Raw genomic sequence first — 10,836 nt, forward strand, 5'->3', positions numbered from 1 at the left:
TTAAGAATCTGAGAAATTACAGATATTTTCTATTTCAAAAAAAGGTACTGCATTATCTGGAACATAACTAATAAAAGACGAGAACCTCTAAAGCTTAACAAATAGTCTTGATTTTCAGTAAGACAGCATTTCCCTTTTCAAACCGTATCCCAAAGAGCTTAATAATACCTCACATCTATTAATAAGAAAGATTTACTGTGTTGATAAAGGGAAAAAAACATGAAAAACTCATTGGCATAGCTTGTTATGATGATCATAGAATGTTAAAATGTTCACAAAGTTACTCTGACAGTACCATCTCCCAAAGCACACATATAAATTTGGTATCCCTTACCATGTTGTTTTATTACATGTGTTACACATAAAACATTACTGTAAGTTCATATGCACAATCTATACATAATATAGTGAATATTTATCATATTGATACAAACTGTCAGAGAAGGAAAACTCTGACTCCAAAAACCTCCGCTGCCTTGCGGCATACCTCTTCAGGGGAAAGGCTAAGGGAGTAAACCCCGACAGAAAATCCGGAGCCGGAGTCCCTAAGGCGGTTTGACGTTGTAGTCAACACCGGTAACTCCTGCGGCGCACCTGAAGCCAAGCTGTATTGACTCCGTCTTTCCCTTGGACCCTTCAGCTGCAAAGAGAGGGGGGGTCTGCTGCATGGGCAACAGCAGACCCTCCATATCACCCTGCCCAGGCTCTGTAGCTTCAGCTTCACTGGAGAGGACACTCCAGCGTCATCGTAAGATGTCGATTCAACACGGGAGGAGACAGATACCGTGTCATTCCCGAGTCGGACTGCACAGCCATTCTCGGCGGTGCAGATAGACTCTTAAGAAGCTACACCATCGTCTCTCGAGATGGACGGCTGCCGACGATCTTCTTGATGGATTGTTCCTTTAAGTATTATGAAATGTCCTTCTTTTTCTCTTTTTATTGCCGTTGCTTTGAAATCCATTTTGTCTGATATGAGGACTGCTACCCAAGCTTTTTTTTCCAGTCCGTTTGCTTGGAATATTTTTTTATATCCCTTTACTTTCAGTCTATGTAAATCTTTTGTTTTGAGGTGTGTTTCTTGTAGGCAGCAAATATGTGGGTCTTGTTTTCTGATCCACTCCATGACCCTATGTCTTTTAACTGGAGCATTTCATCCATTTACATTTAAGGTTATTATTGACATGTATTTATTTATTTCCCTTTGTATCTCTGTTCCTCTACTCCTTTTTTGTTTTTTCTCTTTCTTTTTCTTAGAATATTCCCTTTAGCATCTCTTGCAATGCTGGTTTCGTGGAGATGTATTCTTTTAGTCTTCCTTTGTCTGAGAAACTCCTTATTTCACCTTCTATTTTGAATGAGAGCCTTGCTGGGTAGAGTATTCTTGGTTGTTGGCCTTTGTTTTTCATTGCTTGAAATGTTTTTGACCATTCCCTTTTGGCTTGTAGTGTTTCTGTTGAGAAATCGGTCGATACCCTTATCGGAGCTCCCTTGTAAGTTATTTGCTGTATTTCTCTTGCTGCTTTTAGGATTCTCTCTTTGTCTTGGAATGTTGCCATTTTAACTATGATGTGCCTTGGAGTGGGTTTTTGGGGTTCCTCTTTATTGGAACTCTCAGTGCTTCTTGGACTTGCATAACATTTTCTCTCATCAGGTTGGGAAAATTTTCTGTCACTATTTCTCCTATCAGTTTTTCAATTTCATGCTCCTTTTCTTCTCCCTCTCTTATTCCAATGATCCTGATATTATTTCTTCTAATGTTATCCTGTAATTCCCTTACATCTTGTTCATATTTTTTCAATCATTTTTCATTTTGCTGTATCTTTTGAGAATTATTACCTACATTAACCTCTAACTCACTAATCCGATGCTCTGCTTCATTTAGTCTGCTTTTGACTGATTCTATTGTGTTTTTCAGTTCAGAGATTGCATTCTTCATTTCTTCCTGGTTCTTGTTGATAGTTTCTATGTCTTTTTTGATGCTGGTGTAGTTCTCTGCAAGTTCCCTGTAATTTTCCTGGAGCTGTTGGTAACTTCCTTGGAGGTTGTCATAGTTGTTTTTGAGGTTTTCGAGCATATTGAGCTTCTTCACCACCATAGTTTTGAATTCCATGTCTGACATTTGGACTGTGTCTATTCCATCTACCTCTCTTTCTGGGGATTCCTCTTTTCTTTTCATTGAGAGGTTGTTTCTGCGTCTTACCATGTTGGATTCTTCTTGTTTGTTTTTGTTATTTGGATTTGTCTGCTTTGCCTTTCCACCTTTGTGGTATGAGATTCTTTATGGTAGATCTGGGGGTTTCAGTGGTGCCGTCTCTTTGATCTCCTTAGCCTGATGTTCTAGGGGTACCTTTTATATCGTTTGTTTATGCTGTCTGATTATATTTCAGATGCTTTTTGTTAGGATCTTCCTTCTGGTTAGTTGATTGAGAGTCACTCTATCCACTTTATCTTGAATTCTTTTGTGGAGATGTCAGTTCAGCCTTTGTGTGTTGTCTTGTTTTTCTGTATCCACAGCTGGTCTAATGAGGTGGGTCAGAGGTTCCTGTTCCTTGCAGCAGTCGGCCCCCGACTGCGCATTTTTTTGGTGTCTGTTGGAGCTAGCCAAGGTGTCTGTGCAGGCACGCCTGTGAGCGGGTAAGGTGGCCCAAGAGCCGCCTCAGGCCTGTCGTGTAGCATTTCGGGAGTTTCCCAAGGTGGCCAGGGAGTTATCCTCAGGTCTGCCGCACTGTGCTCCAGGAGATGGTCTCTCGCCTGCCAGTGCTGGGCCTCAGACACTCATGTATAGTGGAAGTGAGCGATTGGTGCCTATTGATGTTGGCAAAGTATTTTTGCACTCACGCGCCCTTGCTCTCCCAAGACAGCTGGGGATCTAGCCTCAGCGCAGCGCTCTGGGTGAGTGTCTGTGAGTCGCTGCTGCCTGCTGTTCCTCGCACACCCCTGTTCACCCAGGGCAGCCAGGCATCTAGCCTCAGCGCAGCGTTCTGGGTGAGTGTCTGTGAGTCGCTGCTGTCTGCTGTTCCTCGCGCGCCCCTGATCACCCAGGGCAGCTGGGGAGCTAGCCTCCATGCAGCGCTCCGGGTGAGTGTCTGTGAGTCACTGCTGTCTGCTGTTCTGACGCCACAGTTGCCCACCGTTCCTGAACCCGCCTGGGCGGATACACACCGAGCCTGAGCGAATGCTCTGTTTCCGGCTTGGCACTTGGGCCTGGCTCCCACTGGAGCTGGCCAGGGGCAACTGCGCACAGTCTTGTGTGTATCCAGAGGTCCCTCCCTGCACCCGTTTGGGCACTGATCTTATGCTGTTGGGGTGTGTCCGAGGGGCTCCTGGACTCTCGGCCCTGCGCACCTGGGCCAGTGAATGATGGCACTTCTCTATGCGCGCCCACGACCCAAAGGGAGGGTTGGGGAATGAGCGCATGCACCTCTGCGCCTGCGCTCCTCAAGAATGTACTTTCACCCCCAAACTTTCTCTCCATCTCTGTAGTTCACAAGAGAAAAATATAAAGAAAAAAATTACGATTTCACTTGCTCAGCAGCACGCTCTCTCCCGTCCTTTGGTGCCTATGCCACCTGGTTGAGTCCTGTTTCTGCCAGCCGGTAGAGATCCGCTTTCCTACTGACTTCCCACTGGGGAAGCCTGTAGTTGCCAAAAAGCCTTTGTGTCCTTTCAGCCGCAGCTCGGGCAGCCACCCCAGTCAGGAATCCCATTTCATCCCTTTTTCTTCTTTCACTGCCTTCACTAAACAGGTTGTTCCCAGATGGTTTTTCTCTAATCCAGCAGTGCCAAAGCTTGACTCCTGCCAGTGTCCAGCTGCTCACTGAGATCTTCTGTCTGCAATTAGTCCAAACTACAGACGGGTCTCGGGAGCCTGAGAGAGCAGCCTCCCCTCACTCCTCCGCCATCTTCTCTAATCCGCCACAGCAATTTTTAGGAAAAACACAGTAGGAGGAATCACAATACCTGATATCAAACTATACTACAAGGCCATGGTAATCAAAACAGTCTGGTAGTGGCATAAAAACAGACATATAGATCAATGGAATAGAATAGAGAGCCCAGAAATAAACCCAGGTTCATATGGTCAACTAATATTTGACAAAGGGGGAAAGAACATTAAATGGAGTGAAAAGAGCCTCTTCAACAAATGGTGTTGGGAGAACTGGACAGGGACATGCAAAAAAATTAAACTAGACCACCAACTTACACCATACACCAGAATAAACTCAAAATGGATCAAATACTTAAGTATAAGCCGTGACACCATAAAAGTCCTAGAGGAAAAAATAGGCAGGAAAATTTCAGATATCCCACGTAGCAACATTTTCACTGATATATCTCCTAAGGCAAGGGAAATAAAGGAAAGAATAAACAAATGGGACTACATCAAACTAAAAAGTTTCTGCCCAGCTAAAGAAAACATCAGCAAGATGAAAAGGAAACCAACCATATGGGAAAATATATTCGCCAATGACATCTCAGACAAGGGACTGATCTCCAAAATATATAAAGAACTCATATGACTCAACACCAAGAAGACAGACAACCCAATTAAAAAATGGGCAAAGGACCTGAACAAACACTTCTCCAAAGAAGACATACAGAGGGCCCATAGACATATGAAAGTATGCTCAACATCACTAGCCATCAGAGAGATGCAAATAAAAACCACAATGAGGGACTTCCGGCCAAGATGGAGGCTTAGACGGACACGCTAGGTCTCCCTCTACAACTATAGTGGAATACAACTACTTTAAAACAAAGGATAACTAGAAATTCCAGAAAATAAAGCTACACGGAAGCCCAACATATGAAGTTATAAACCAGCGGTGCCATTTGGGCAGGTAAGAGTTAAAGAAGGCAAAGCTGTTTGCGGAGCGGCGGGGCGGGGCGGCGAAAAATCCTGGAGGTAATCAAGCCCCTGGCGTGCGCGACTCCAATCAAGCCCCTGGCTTGCGCGACTCCGGGCGCTGGGGAGCAGCCGCAGCATCGCCTTGAACAGTGAGGCCCAGGGGGGCGGGAGGACGGATCCCGGTCTCCTAGCTGAATAACTGTGTGAATCCATCTTGGACCCCCGCCCCCACAGAAAGCACCACAGAGCTGCGAAATAGGTCGCGGACAGGCAGGCGCCGGCGGTCGCTGATTTGTGACGCGTACGCAGGCACTGCCCCCTGCCCCCGACAGCCGGCCCAGGAAAACAAAACGCATCTGTCAAAATGAGGCAGGCAACTATAGAGATCCCGGTAACACAACTCACCAGGCAGCAGATAGAGAACCTGACAGATGAACAGATAAGAAACCTGTCAGAGGCTCAGTTCTGGGCCATTGTCATCAGGTGGCTTACAGAATTCACAAAAGAGCAGGAAAAAGATATGAAAGAAGCGAAAAACTTTCATAACGAAAGGAACAAAACCACATACGAGACAGATGGTGAGGAATCCAGAGTCCATTTCAACAAACTGGAATATGGAGAAGGAACAAGCAGTCAACCAATGCAGCGAGAGGAAATGGCAAGCAACAATGAGAGGATCAGAAACCTCTGGGACAGCTATAAAAGGCCCAACATAAGAATCATTGGTTTGCCAGAGAATGAGGAAGATGAACTAGAACTTGAAAAATTGAGTGAAAATATAATAAAGGAGAACTTCCCAGACTTGGGGAAGGGAATAGACTTGCAGATCCAGGAAGCAAGGAGAGTTCCCAAGAGACTGGACCCAGGGAGAACCACTCCAAGACACATTATAATCAAAATGTCAAAAATTAAAGATAAAGAGAGAATCTTAAAAGCAGCAAGAGAGAAGAAAAGAATTATGTACAAAGGGGTCCCAATTAGACTATCAGCTGACTTCTCAAGGGAAACCCTACAGACAAGAAGGGACTGGCAAGAAATATTCAAAGTAATGAAAATCCAAAACCTACAACCACGAATACTCTATCCAGCGAAATTGTCATTCAGAATAGAAGGACAGAGAAAGTGTTTCCAGGACAAAATAAAACTGAAAGAGTTCATTAGATCCAAACCACTGTTATATGAGAAGTTAAAGGGACTGGTTTAAAAAACAGAAGCTAGGGAGATGAAACAAAGGCAAACGAAACAGGCAACGAGAATGGAAAAGGAACTGTGGGTAAGGGAAACATAGTGGGGGGAGGCCAACAGGGAGGGGGAGTGGGGAGAGGGAGGGAGATGATATAAGAATTGGGGATCATGGTAGGAGGGAATGGAATAGACGGAGAGAGGTTGGGAGGAACTGTAAGCACAACTAATGGACATAATCTAAAAGGGGGGGACAACTGGAGGGAGGGGGCCACCGGGTGGAGGGGAGCAGAGGGAAGGGAAAGGGGCACAAATGTAATATTTTAATCAATAAAACACATTAAATCTGAAAAAAAAAAAAAAAAAAAAGAAAAACCTGGCAAGACAGTCCCAAAGATAATAATCATACCATTTGGGAAGATTTCTCAGAGATTTTAATTGATTTATTAGTTGTTAAGTGATTAATAAAGCCTTTTTAAACTGAAAAAAAAAAAAAAAGAAATCTCAAGTTCTTTTATTGGAAAATAGGCACCTACAGAAGTATTTCAGTTGACCAATTAGTCCTTGTACATAACTTATATCTGTTATAACCTATATTCATTATAATAATTTCTATTGCAACCCATATCTGTTGTAATGCACATCAAGGTTTCATTTTCATAAAAATTTGTTTTCCTTTTCTCTCAGTTTTTGTTTTTAGTTTGATTTTAATATTTACTCTTTTTTTTAAATGTAGGTTTATGTATAAGAATTGTGTGTATATCACTTGGATTCCTAAGACCTCAAAGACTGCAATAAGAGAGTCAGGCAGTTGAGCCACTCTACTTAGAGCACTACAGGGAGCCTCTCCTGAGCCTCTCACCTTGCTTCCCTATCTACCTGGCATGTACATCTTCAACACCTCTGAAATTTCTACCTTCTTCCTGATTGGGATCCCAGGGATGGAGACTGCCTACGTTTGGATCTCCATCCCCATTTGCCTCATGTACCTTGTTGCAATCTGGGGGAACTGTACCATCCTATTTTTCATAAAAACAGAGACTTCTCTGCATGAACCCATGTACTATTTCCTTTCCATGCTGGGTGTCTCTGACCTCGGGTTGTCCCTCTCCTCTTTGCCTACCATGCTAAGGATATTCTTGTTCAATGCTCCAGGAATTTCCTTAGATGCCTGTATTGCCCAAGAGTTTTTATTCATGGATTCTCAGCTATGGAATCATCGGTGCTTCTCATCATGTCTTTTGATCGCTTTATTGCCATTTACAATCCTCTGAGATATACCTCCATTCTGACCAGTGCCAGAGTAGCTAAAATTGGGTTTGCTTTTTCTCTCAAAATTGTTTTGTTGGTCCTCCCTTTCTCTTTCACATTAAAACGTCTTAGGTACTGTAAGAAAAACCTCCTTTCCCATTCCTATTGCCTACATCAGGATGTCATGAACCTGGCCTGCTCTGACAACAAGGTCAATGTCATCTATGGTTTATTTGTGGCTCTCACAAGCATGTTAGACTTAACATTTATTTTCCTATCCTACATGCTGATATTGAAAGTAGTATTGAGCATAGCATCACAAGAAAAAAGGTTCAAGGTCCTCAATAGATGTGTCTCCCATATCTGTGCTGTACTCATCTTCTACATTCTTATTATCTCCCTAGCTGTTATCTACCGCTTTGCCAAACACAGTTCCCCAATTATTAGGATTCTCATGGCTGATATTTTCCTCCTGGTTCCTCCATTGATGAACCCTATTGTATACTGTGTGAAGAGTCAGCAGATAAGAACTCTGGTTTTAGTGAAACTATGTCAGAAACGCAGCTGACAGAAGTGCTTAACTACACTAAAAACCTAATCAATTAATGACATAGAACAAACAGAATGAATCAATAAGGAATTATGAGTATATTAATTACTTTAAAATATCATCTCTCAATGTTTATTAAGAGTGAAGAATCAACCCTGCAAATTTGTTGGATTAGGATTTAGGATTAAGGGTCTTATGTAAACATAAAATGTATTCTGAGGCTCCACTTTCACCCAGCTTGCTTTACCAGTATTAGGAACACAACATATGTTTGCCTTCTTTATCCTGCTTAAAGTAATATTTTATGTGCACATTTGAGAATTAACAGTTTATAATAGGACAAAAGCCACTTTCCTAGGCCCTCTTTCCCAGAGCTGGTTGGTTTCCATAAATCATGACTGACCTTAATTGTTTTATGAGCCTTTATCCTCAGGACTAGAAAATTACTGGGAACACCCTGATGGCACAGAAGCTCCAGGAATTTATGAAACAGGACACGCAGAGCACAGCCACCACCCGACCCTGCACCCAAAGATAACATTGAAACAAGTTGCAGCCTAGCTGAAACATCCTGCTCTACAACCACCCTATTGCCCAATAAAGACTCAAAGCCCTAATCCCTCAGTGCTGGTGCTGGTGCGGGTCCTAGCCCTTTCCCTCTCTTGGCAAAGTAAAATAAAACCTTTACTCTCTGCAAAAAAAAAAAAAAAAAAAAAAAAAAACCACAATGAGATACCACCTCACACCAGTGAGAATGGCCATCATCAACAAATCAACAAACAACTTGTGCTGGAGAGGATGCGGAGAAACAAGAACCTCGGTGCATTGCTGGTGGGAATGCAGATTGGTGCAGCCACTATGGAAAACAGTTTGGAATTTCCTCAAAAAAGCTAAAAATGGAACTGCGTTTTGAACCAGTAATTCCATTGGTAGGATTATATCCGAAAAATCCTGAAAGATCAATTCAAAAGAACCTATGCACTCCAATGTTCATAGCAGCACTATTTACAATAGCCAAGTGCTGGAAACAACCTAAATGCCCATCTGTAGATGAGTGGATCAAAAAACTGTGGTACATTTACACAATGGAGTTCTATGTAGCAGAAAGAAAGAAGGAACTTCTACCATTTGCAACAACATGGATGGAACTAGAGAGAATAATGCTTAGTGAAATAAGCCAGGCAATGAAAGAAAAATACCTTATGCTGTCACCTATTACAGGAAACTAATGAACAACATAAACAAATGAGCAAAATTGAACCAGAGCTATGTAAACAAGAAGTAGACTAACAGTAACAAGGGGGGAGGTAGGAGGGAGAGAAGGGGGTAAGAAGGGGAAGTGTCAAGTCAAAGAACATGTATAAATGACCCACGGACATGGGCAACTGAGTAGAGACTGAATGTGTGGGAAGGAAGGGGCAGGGTACAGGGAAGCAAGAGGGGGAATAAAGTGAGACAACTGTAATGGGAAAACAAACAAAAAATTTTTTTTTAGTGCGGTAAAAATGAAAATATGAAGAATGGAAATGCCAGTTCAGTGAATATTAGGTCAAAGATTTCCCTTTACATTGTATATTTTTCTCCCTATTTGATCTCTCCAGAGTTTGGCATTCTAAACAAGTAAGTAATGACTTAAGTTTCTTTGCATAGACCTAATAAGACCAGTTGTTAATAGAGGTTCCTTTTCTTTTTTTTCTTTTTTTTTTTTTTTCGACCAAGTCTTTGACTGGAATGTCAAGCCTAAAGGAGACATGCTTGGGCTCAGGTTGTTACCAAAAAGCCCTGAGGAGCTGCGAATGACTTTCAAAGGTAATAAAAGCCTGCGAGATAAAAGGCCTGGTACCGTGGTTGGTTGTGCCGTCCACAGCAATCTTTCCAGGGAAGAACGAAGGTTGTTTTCCTGAAAGATGGCTAGAAGGGCCCTTAAGGCACAATGAAAAACCAGAAAGACTTGGAAAGGACAGGTGTGTACAGGCAAGGATGAATGCCAGGTATGTGGCCCAGCTTCTGTGCCCTGAAGAGCAGACTGAGGGTCACCCTAATGTTCCTTGGGTAAGTTCCAGCAAAGCAGAACTAAAGTTCATAAGTGATCATTTGCTGCTCTTGTTATGTTTATGCAAATGAACAGGATAAATTAAAAATGGACTTAATGTAGTCCCTTTAAAGACAAGGAGGGTAATCTGAGGGAGAAAAATCATTATTCAAGGAAAATCACAATGATCAGTAGTAGACTATAAAGTAGGGCAGCTAACCGTCTTAAAAGTCTCTTTTCACTTAAAATATGGTTTCACTTGAAAACTAAACCATGTCTGTGATATCATCAAAGATAATCAAGTTGCAGGCAAATATAATGTCAAGTGCCTTGCAACTGGATGTCTTCCCAATAAGACAGTCTTACAGATTTAGAGACTTGTTTGTGGGTTATGTTACATAAATTAACATGTGTTTTCTGTTTTCAAAGGGCATAAGCCTATGACCGCATTACCTGAGTGATCGTCTGTACGCACAAGCCTCACTTAATCCTCTCTGCAGCGCTGCCTCCTGAGACTCAACGGTTTGGCTGAACTAAATGGCTGGGTTGGTGAAGAATGGGGTGGTCTGTGGGCTTCACTTTAAAACTGGTTTCTCTTTTCTATCCTAATGGCTTGTACAGAAAGCACTCAGAGGTCTGAGAGGGGGGAAACCTAAACTATTTCCCTCAGCCCAAACTAAGTATAATGGGCAAAAGAGTTTTGGACAGGCGAGATGTGCCTAGCACACCTTCCTCCAAAGAAGCCCTTTTTTTCTTTTTTTTCTTTTTTTCTCCTAATGTGGAACATTGAAAAATTAATCCCTGCCTTTTGTCATCTAGTAGTTATGGATTGAATGATGTCTTTTAACCCTTTTTGCCAAATCTGTTGCCCCCAGAACACAACAAGGATGCCAGCCTGTTAAACCAAGCACGTCGTTGTCCGGAGACAGCCAACTGACCTGGAATCTGCACGATCCTTCCCCATGTGGG

The 10,836-nt window shown here is 42.6% G+C and overlaps 1 pseudogene; it reads left to right on the forward strand.

Annotated features, from left to right (window-relative positions):
- Positions 1–6,918: 6,918 nt before the first annotated feature.
- LOC150004639 (olfactory receptor 51A4-like) lies at positions 6,919–7,853 on the forward strand (annotated as a pseudogene).
- The last annotated feature ends 2,983 nt before the right edge of the window (positions 7,854–10,836 follow it).

This window comes from Furipterus horrens, unplaced genomic scaffold, assembly GCF_987537825.1.
Source record: "Furipterus horrens unplaced genomic scaffold, mFurHor1.1.pri manual_scaffold_7, whole genome shotgun sequence".
NCBI classification, from domain to species: domain Eukaryota; kingdom Metazoa; phylum Chordata; class Mammalia; order Chiroptera; family Furipteridae; genus Furipterus; species Furipterus horrens.